This window comes from Triticum urartu, chromosome 5 (genome assembly GCF_003073215.2).
Source record: "Triticum urartu cultivar G1812 chromosome 5, Tu2.1, whole genome shotgun sequence".
Lineage (NCBI taxonomy): Eukaryota > Viridiplantae > Streptophyta > Magnoliopsida > Poales > Poaceae > Triticum > Triticum urartu.
Window position 1 is genome coordinate 499,610,207 of NC_053026.1, and position 9,868 is coordinate 499,620,074.

Consider the following 9,868-nt stretch of genomic DNA (forward strand, 5'->3'; position numbering starts at 1 on the left):
TAGAAAATCTATGACCTCTGACATAACAGGTGGGGATATCTAGGAGGACCGAAGACAATATGAGATAATAGTGATCCATTGAACTTAATGTCTGGTTCCGGTCTAAGGACATTAATTGTGGACATGACCACTCTGTGGCAACCAAGAAGCAAGACTAGAGAATGAGATATAATCCCTAGAGGAGGAGTTTCGTTATCTTAGGGAGAACCGTCTGCAGAACCCTTATATCAAATGCTATGAGTACAATACGAGGTAAATGGTATTACCGTGGCACTAGCACACTTTATAAACTCTTACCATGAGCTGAAATATCTCCGCACCTAATCTCTTCATTGCAGGAAACACAAACGTAGCTTTTATTCATGCTATTTACTTTTATTAGCTCTCTTAGTTGTTACTACAATTCTCTTTATATTTGTCAAACTGGTTTATTCGTGATTTAGGATAGTAACGATATTTGCAGAAGCTCCAACAGTTACTTCACATAAGAACTGTGACACGTTGTGTGTAACAGAAACGTTACCTATAAATACTCTCCTCCGCTCTTTGTTGGGATGATTACTCATTAGGATACTTCTGCGAAAGTGCTACACCACCCTGTTTGACTTGCAGACATCAGTGTTGCACGAGGGAGGGAGGGGGATTCCGACATGAGGGAGGAAAGCTTCTCTGTGGAGCGACGAAAGAGTCGCACGAGGGAGGAAGGGGGACAATGAGAGGTAATAAAAAAGCCGGCCCAAATCGGGTCGAGGGGTGTGCGGCGCCTCAACAGTTCGACGCAGAATACTTTCAAATACGAGTAGGATATTCCTAAACATATCACAAAATAGTGGAGGTCTTGGTCTTGGGCTGTTACAACTCAGCTCACGCGACCCAATGAAAATAAATGTGGCCCACGCGCTAGCGGCCCACGCGGCCCAACGAAAGCAAAAACTGATCTATCGGGCCGCAGAGGTCCTTCTGCTGGATTCTGCTGGATTCTGCAGAGGTCCTTCCGTCGACGAATCCAGCGGCGGCCGGTCAGCTTGTTTCGAAGGTATACCTTCTCCACCTCCGGTGGAATTTTTGGTTGATTGGATTGTCCGAGATCTAATTCAATATCTTTCTTCCTTGGTTGTATTTGGATTCTTCAACCCGCCCAGTTTCCTAGAGCGATTCCGGCCCCGTTTCTAGGTTTTTTTTTTGTGTCGATCTATTGTATATGGATAGCCCTCCGTTTATTTAGCAACCATATCGATCCACTATTTCTTTGAGCAGATCAATCAGTGTTAGTTGAATTTTGTTCCTTGCTGTTCAGGCTGGCTTGGAAAGATCAATGACGAAAAACAAGCGACGGCTGATGAGAGGCGATGAAGAGCAACAACGCCCTTACAAAAGAGCAACTAGACCAAGTGAGAACATGCTGTTTCCCTTTTCCTGCAGCCACACATTCATAATAATAAAAACTGCGGTTATGTTAGCTCTATCACATATGATTTTATTTCAATTAACTAGCTTTGAATGGTCTCTCATTAGCAGGAGCCTTGAGTGAACTCAGTGAGCAAGTGGTTTCAAGATTGCGGAGGAGTGTTGTGTCGCTCGCTTCATTTGATGGTTGGTGATTATACTTACCGTTAATACTTGCTCATATTGCCTTTTTTCTAGTGACCAGCTATTCAGTCTACCCGTGCGACTCTCTCTCTCTGTCGTAGGTGACACCAAGTTACGCGAATGCACAGGCATATGCATTGAAACCTCGTGTTCAGATTCCGAAGCTACAATCCTGACATCGAGACGGTTGGTTCCACCTACTTGGCCTGCAAGTTTGACGGTAATTAACTATTTTCTCTGCTCCTTTGCTGCATTATTAATATATGCCAATATATACATGCTGCACTTGTAAAATCATTAATTCACCTTGCACCCATTTCAGATTAAAGTACGCCTTCCAAATGATCAGATTGTCACTGGGTGGATTGAGGATCCTGGGATATATGTTGATTTTTTCATTGTCAACATCAAGGAGGTGTCTAGAGTTGATGCCATGAGTCTTGACCGTGACATACAGTTTGAGCCTCATACGAAGGCAGCAGCTGTATGCCGCTGTTTCAGTTCTGGATTTTTAACAGTCACAAGCGGACTAAATCTTGCTTCCCCAACCAGTGAGACAATCGTAAGCACGTGCTGGATCCACAAGGTTAGCTGCTTTTGTACAGTTCAAATAACCAACTGTATGGTGGTGTCTGTGTGTCATTGTATGTACGCACTGACGCATTTATAGTTTCGGGCAATTATGAATTGCATTTTCTCTGTGTAACTTCATTGTCACTTTTGTGCTAGGCGGGGATTGGAGGTCCCCTTGTTGACTTTGATGGGAACTTTGTTGGGATGAACTCCTCCCGTACCAAAATGGAAAAGACTGCCTACGTGCGAAGGAAGCAAATTCTTCGATTCTTGGTGTTTCACAGGATGGTCAGGTATGTACACTTTCAGTATTGATGAATTGCCCTTCTCTCTTTGGCTTACTATATGCGTCTCTCTTACTGCATCCTATTCTACATATCCCTCCTATCTTTATTTGAGTTTGTGTGCAAGGTGTATCGTTCTCAAAGCCAAACAGCAGTCTGAGGTTTACGAGTTTATCCCAAAAACTGTCCCATTAGCTATTTTTGTACCCATATTTTTAGTTTCTTAAATTGTTTAGATCTGCACTTTACTAGATTAAGGTTGTTATTTCCATGCCTGTGCTATCTACGCTCGAACTTACAATTAAGAAGACTCATGGGGATTTTTTATAAAGATTTTCTTAGATTTCTCTGCTGTGAAATACCTGCACCTACTTCCTCCGTTTCTCATATAAGTCCTTTTAGAGATTTCAATACAAACTACATATGGATGTATATAGACATATTTTAGAGTGTAGATTCACTCATTTTGCTCTGTATGTAGTGTATATTGGAATCTCTAAAATGACATATTTAGGAATGGAGTATTTAATTTGGCTCTTGTTTAATAGCTCATCTTGTGTATGTGGTCTGCAATATCTTGCCTTTGTGGATTTATCACGGTGAGTTTTCTACGTTGAGCTGCAGTGTTAAGGAAGGGGTTGATGATGCTACACAAGCAAGAATCAACAGTGAGATGAAAGCAATTAGGCCAAGTGAGTCCATTTTTGCTTCCCTTTTCCTGAGTATTCATACTTGAACCGTTCTACTAACTATATCACACATGATTTTATCTCAATTAACTAGGTTTGGACGCTACCTCCATAGCGAGATTGAGTGAATCCAGAAAAGGTGCCTTGAGTGAGCAAGTACTTGCCAGATTAAGTAAGAGTGTTGCAGCGCTGGCCTCATTCCATGGTTGGTGATTATACTGCTAATAATTCCTCATGTTACCTTGTTTCTGATGATCAGCTATTCAGTTTGCACGTATACTCTCCCTCTGCAGGTGATACCAAGTTACGTGAATGCACTGGCATATGCATTGAAAGCTCATGTCCTGGTGTTACAAGTTTCCTCACATCGATAAATTTGATTCCACTTACTTGGCATGCAAGCAAGATCACTAAAAATTTGAAGGTAACTTTTTCTCTACTCCTTTCCTGGACTATTATGCTAACACACACACACACACACACACACACACACACACACACACACACACACACATGTAACCATTAATTCAGTACAGCCATTGACTTGTGCTCATTTCAGATTAAAGTACGCCTTCCGAATGATGAGACTGTCACTGGGTGGATAGCGGATCCTGAGATATATGTTGATTTTTTCATTGTCAACGTCGCTGGTGTTAATGCCACACATGTCAGTCTTGACCGTGACATACAGTTTGAGCCTTACAGGAAGGTAGCAGCTGTATGTCGCAATTTCAATTCAGGACTATTAATGGACACAAGCGGAGTAGATCTTGCCTCTCCTAGTGCTCGACCTGATCAGACAATGTTCAGCACATACCAGATCGATAAGGTGAGCTAGCGCTTTAGTTTGTATAGTGCATGTATTGCTTAATCTGCATTCTATCATTGTTGTGATGATGCATATTCTTAGTATCAGGCATTATAAATTGCATTTTTCATGCTTAACTTCATCCTCAATTTTGTGCTAGGTGGGGATTGGAGGCCCCCTTGTTGATTTTGATGGCAACTTCGTTGGGATGAACTGCTCCTGTACCAAAGAAAGAAAGACCCCCTATGTACGAAGGGTTGCAATTCTTCGATTCTTGGGGGTTAACGGGATGGTCAGGTATGCGCACTCTCAGTATTGATGAAGCACACACTATGTTTGGCTTGTCAATGCTTCTCTCTTACTGCATCATATACTGCATCTCCCTCCCCTATTTCTATTTGACATTGTGTAAGGTGTATCATTCTCAAAGCCAAACAGCAGCTTCCGTGGTTTATGAATTTATCCTAAGAAGTGTCCCATTAGCTATTCTGTACTTATGTGTTTTTTGGCATCTCTTGTTTCCCTGCATCTGTGACAATCTCTTCCTGTAGCCCAACAAGCTGCAGTTGCACTGTACTAGATTAAAGGTTGTTATTTCAATCCTGGCGCTAATACATATTTCTGCTACACTGTAAACCTAGATTTAAGATGACCAATGGAGAAATTGTTTAAGATTTTCTTAAATTTCTCTGCTGTGAAATATCTGCAACTATTTTGCTCCCTTCTTGTTCTATATTTCCCTTGTTATAGCTCATTTTGTGTATGGTCGATTTATCACAGTGAGTTTTCCACATTGTGCTGCAGTGTTAAGGACGTGGTTGATGATGCTACAAGAGCATTCCTCAAAACAATGGCAGGAGCACCATGTTACAATATTCGAGGAGGTGAGCGAAATTATCTCATAGGATGTTGGCTGTAAGGCTAGCATGGTGCAGCCCTGGACCAAAGAGGCGTGGCTGTGCCTTTGAGACAGACGTCGAACCCCAAAGTCTCAATAGTGGTTCCTCCTTGTGTGGAGGTCTAACAATCCAAGCAAAAGACCAATCGAAGGTCTCAGCTCTAATTGGCTACATGGCCAAGCTGAACGACATCATCCAATTTTATGAGATATAAACGACCTAGCTGTTTGTACATAGCAAAAACATACTGACTAATTAGTAGTTTAGTACTAACATATGGTTCACTTATGTCCTCACCTTGCATTAGGCAGCAAATTTTTTTTTTTGGATAAACTAGGTGAATGCCCACTTGTTGGTATGGAACTCATAAAAATAAATGTAATCATGCATGTGGCACATCAGTTTCAGTCTCTGCAAATCCGCTGCCACAAAACTGACTTGGAGTTAGCAAAACAAGACAACGTAGTAGCATCAAAACTGTGAGGAATACTCATATGACATAATTAGCAAACAATAAAACAAGATGTGGAAATGGTGGATTGATGACCCCACTAGTCAGGAAGTTACTTTTTAGTGGAGGGCAGGTGTCGTGGAAGGAAGATGGACCGTCACCATCTAGTCTAATATGTCTAGGATTACAGATTGAAACTACAAGTGTACCCGTTACCCCTTGGCAGACAATGTACATTGCACCCGTTTTGCTGAGTAGTTCCTTATGTTGCACATGCACACTTGAAAAACCCTGTTTATTTACCGAGTATTTTTAACTTGTGTATCATGCTAGAAAACCATATCATTAATCGTCTCGAAGATACATTCGACGAGGATATCTTGCATAATCCATGCAAAGGTGTTGTTTTAGAAATGAAGGGAAGTGATGGCTCTCTTCTGAAGAAAACTGCTGCCCAACTTGCTTCAGAATCAAGCAAAAGTCTTGCTTCAGAAATGAATCGAAGTGTTGTCTCACTTGCTTCATTCAATGGTGATGACTCTGTTACATAGTCCTTACAGTTTCATGTTTTAATTGATCATTGATTGATAACTGAAATAACTATCTCTGTAGGATTTGCAAAAAAAATTGCTTGCACAGGTGTATTTATAGAGTGCAATGCATGTTCTGCAACAATTCTGACTTCGGCAAGTTTGGTTAGAGTTCCGGGTGATGCACACATGATTGATGATACCTTGAGGGTTGTTACTGCTAATTGCTATTATTATTGTTATTATTATTTTTGCCTTCTCATTTTGGATACTGGTTAACATAACCTTATCATTGCAGATTGAAGTTTGCCTTCCAAATAAATTTCGAGTTGTAGGGATATTGAAGGGTTACAATTTACATTATAAGTTGCTCTTGTTGACATTATTGGATGCTGGGATCCTCATGCAATACAAATCAGTGGGCGTCCAGTTACCTCATCTATGGACGTAATAGCTGTAGGTTGTCTTTTTGCGTATCGCAAACTAATGGCTGTCAAGGGTAAGGTGTTGATTGGCAAACAAAGCAAGTTTGATTGTACAGAACTTTGTGTGTCCACCTGTAAAATCACCAAGGTATTTCTTGTGGACTTTCCCTGTACTCCCACTGTAAAGAATTATAAGAGTGTTTAGATCACTACTTTAGTGATCTAAACGCTCTTATATTTCTTTACGGAGGGAGTAACTTTTAACATGGCAAACAATTATTAGCATTGGAATACTAACATAAGAAATCACTACATCTATCAAACGATATGTGTCTAATCATTGTATGATGTTATTGTTGTTTTGCTAGGCTGGGATCGGGGGCCCTCTTATTGACACAGATGGGAATTTTGTTGGAATGGACTTTTATGATGAGGAAGAAACTCCGTTCCTGCCGAGGGATCTTATTTGCCGCCTCTTGTTGAACGTAAATAAAGGATGGTATACCTTTTCTTAAGTAAGAAGTTTGTTTGTACGTTTTAGGAAATTTATCCTGTGAACATTGTTCAATCATTTTCACTTAAACATTATTGGGTTTGGGCTGATATAACAATGTGTATGTACTATGCAGTATGCACTTAGTGTGCCAAAGTGTATTACTATTCTCTGATGTGGTGATGTAATGGTGCATGATTTGGATAAATCAATTCATAGTTGTGTTCTGGTGTTATCTCTTATTATCATATACTTTATACTGTACTTGTCCTTGCCCTCATGGCTATCGCCTTCTCCTACTTTCTCTGTTTTTTTTAAATGCATTAAGCTGATATGTCATTGGTTTAAAGTTACTCGGTTTCTTGGGGTAATTTTCTTTGGGTGTGCTTGCAGGGCTAGTGCAGATGATACTATTATGGAGGGTGACAAAAACAGGTAATCTTTCTTACACACCTTGAAACTATGAATATATTGTTTCAAATAAATTATTCAGTAACTCATATGCTTTTTGAAATGTTTGATAAACAACAGATGGATGTTGCCTGGCGGGACACACAGAAATACTGATGGAAACAGGTATTCTTCCTGACACACGTTAATATTATGTATCTATACATTGTTTAAAATAGATTTCTTCATTGACTTGAACTTTTTTGCTCATGGCAGATGGCCGTTGCCTAAGCCACGTCTTGTTGGTGTTAGAGATGTCTGCCTATACCCGATGTTATGTTCTAGTACTAGGGATCAGACCATCAGATTCGGCAGTACAGCCTCAAGCGGGATTGCTTCCTTAAAAAGTGTGACCCATTAGTTAGTTTGGGAAAAAAATTATATGAGACCAGGTTTCACGGTTAGCAGGTGAGACCTGTTCTGATGGATGACACGTGGCATTCACAAATCACAAAGCATCCCCCACCCTCCACTTAAAATCAGGGGGGAAAGAGATTAGATGCTTTGTAATTTGTGAATGCCACGTGTCATCTATCAGGATGGGTCTCGCGTGAGATCTGCTCTCGCGTTGCACTAAATGCAATCAATTTGTTTCCTACCAACTACTAATAATCAGGGCATATCAAATTGATTGGGCGCAATGCTGTGTGTTTTGCTTGTGACTTTGTTCCATACCATTTGTTTTCAATCACTATTTCGGGTCTGTATTGTACACGTGAGTCTATGAAGTCTTTCCATGGGGAATGCACTTTGCTTTCATCTATTTTTTTTGCTTCCATCTAGTTAGAATTTGTTTGGTAATGGAGATTCCTTCCGTAATGTTAGAATTTGTTTGCTTCAATCAGCCAAACAAATTGCATCCATGGTAACTGACGACCGCTTCTATCAAGTTGATCGTATTTGTGTCTACTAGGCAAACAAAAACATGCTTCAAGCGACTAGAAAATTATTTCGAGTGTGCCATAAAAGAGCACTTAGCATGTTTAAAATTTGTTTCTGAAAGCAATGCTTTAAAAGATTAGAATTTTCTTCTGGGGCAATTACTTCCATCTAGTTGATATTTGTGCATTGATCGATCACGCAAAGTGCTTACATGGCAATCGGCGGCCCATGAATATTGCTTCCGTTGTAACCAAAGATTGATTCGATTTAGAGTATGATAGTTACAACAGGTCATAAGTTGGGACTTTGCTTCCAAAGAATTATGTTTTTAGGTCCAAAGAAATTGGAAACTTGCTTCCAAAGAATTTTGAACCTGCATCTTTAGAAAAAAAAGAGGATTTGCTTCCATACAACAAAAAGACGCATATGCTCAAAAATCCATTTCTGCACCTGAGCTCATCTGCACCCGCGTCGACGAAAAAAATCAAAACAAATACTAGAAAAATTCAAAAATTTCCAAATAAAATATGTGTGGTAGAAAATTTGATGCGTGAGGCCCGCTCCAAATTTCAATTCATTTGGACATATGAGTAGCACTCAACAAAAAAAAACAAATTGGAGGTCTGTAAAAATGTTTACTGTTCATATACTGTTTTGGCCCGATTTGTCTTTTTGCTGAGAGCTGCTCATATGTCCAAATGACTTGAAATTTGGAGCGGGCATCACGCATCAAATTGTCTACCACACAAATTTTATTTGGAATTTTTTACGAATTTTTTTCTAACCGGGTGCAGATGAGTCTGGGCACCAAAACGCCCTACTCGCATATGCTCAGGTTTTGCATCGCCTGGCCACAATGGAGAACCCACCCCCAAAGATATACATTCTGCTTCTAAGAGCAACTCTAGCAGACCCTGCATTTTGCCGATCTGTAAAATGTGTTTGCAGGTCGCACGGGGGCGGTTATGCAGGCCGAATTTTGCGGCGGCAGACTAGAAACCACAAACAAACCCCTAAATTTTAAAAAAAAGTTGTTTCGCACGAGAAATTTAAGCAGCAGCTCGCCAGAGCTCGCTCGCATACATGGTTCTTCTTTGCATAATAAGTTCGTACACGTCACATACATACATACATAAAGGTCAGATATGCTCACAGGGCCTATGCTACCTCACCACTACAACAAAATTGAGCTCACCGGAGCTCCTGCGTAGCTGCCCACCGGCGGCAATCAGTCGGAGTCGGAGGAGTCGGAGTCGAGGTCGATGTAGAGCTTCGCCTGCTCCACCTTCATCACGCGCAAGTCGGCCTCCTTCGATGCGTGCGCCTGCGATGATGTGAGGCCCGTCTCGAGGAAGAGCTGCTCGTACTCGAGCTCGCTCCGGATGCGCTCTTCCATCTCCTCCTGATCCCTCGCCGACCGCTCGAGAACGACGCGTGAACGACGCGCTCGAGGAGCTCCTCCTGCCCCGGTGGGAGGTAGTCCTCGGGTCCGATGACGCCTCGGCGCGGTGGCGCATCGAGCACGGCCTCCTCCGGCTCCCTCTTCACTGAAATGAGCCGCGAGCTCGATGCGCCCGCGGATGAGCACCCCGCGGACCCGTAGCCGGAGGAGCTCCCTGCGGACCAGTTGCCGGAGGAGGCGCGGCGGCGATGGGCGCACTCGAGCTTGAACTCGTCGAGCTCGCACCGGTTGAATGCCGGCGGCGGCCGGGCACCGTGGTTGAGCCACCGACGCGCCCCCCGCTTGCGCGCGGCGTCAGATCTGGCGTGGCGGCGGCACTCCGTCTCATCCCC

At 42.1% G+C, this 9,868-nt stretch overlaps 1 pseudogene; it reads left to right on the top strand.

Moving 5' to 3' along the window:
• Positions 1-964: 964 nt before the first annotated feature.
• On the top strand, positions 965-7,561 carry LOC125510110 (annotated as a pseudogene).
• Positions 7,562-9,868: the final 2,307 nt, after the last annotated feature.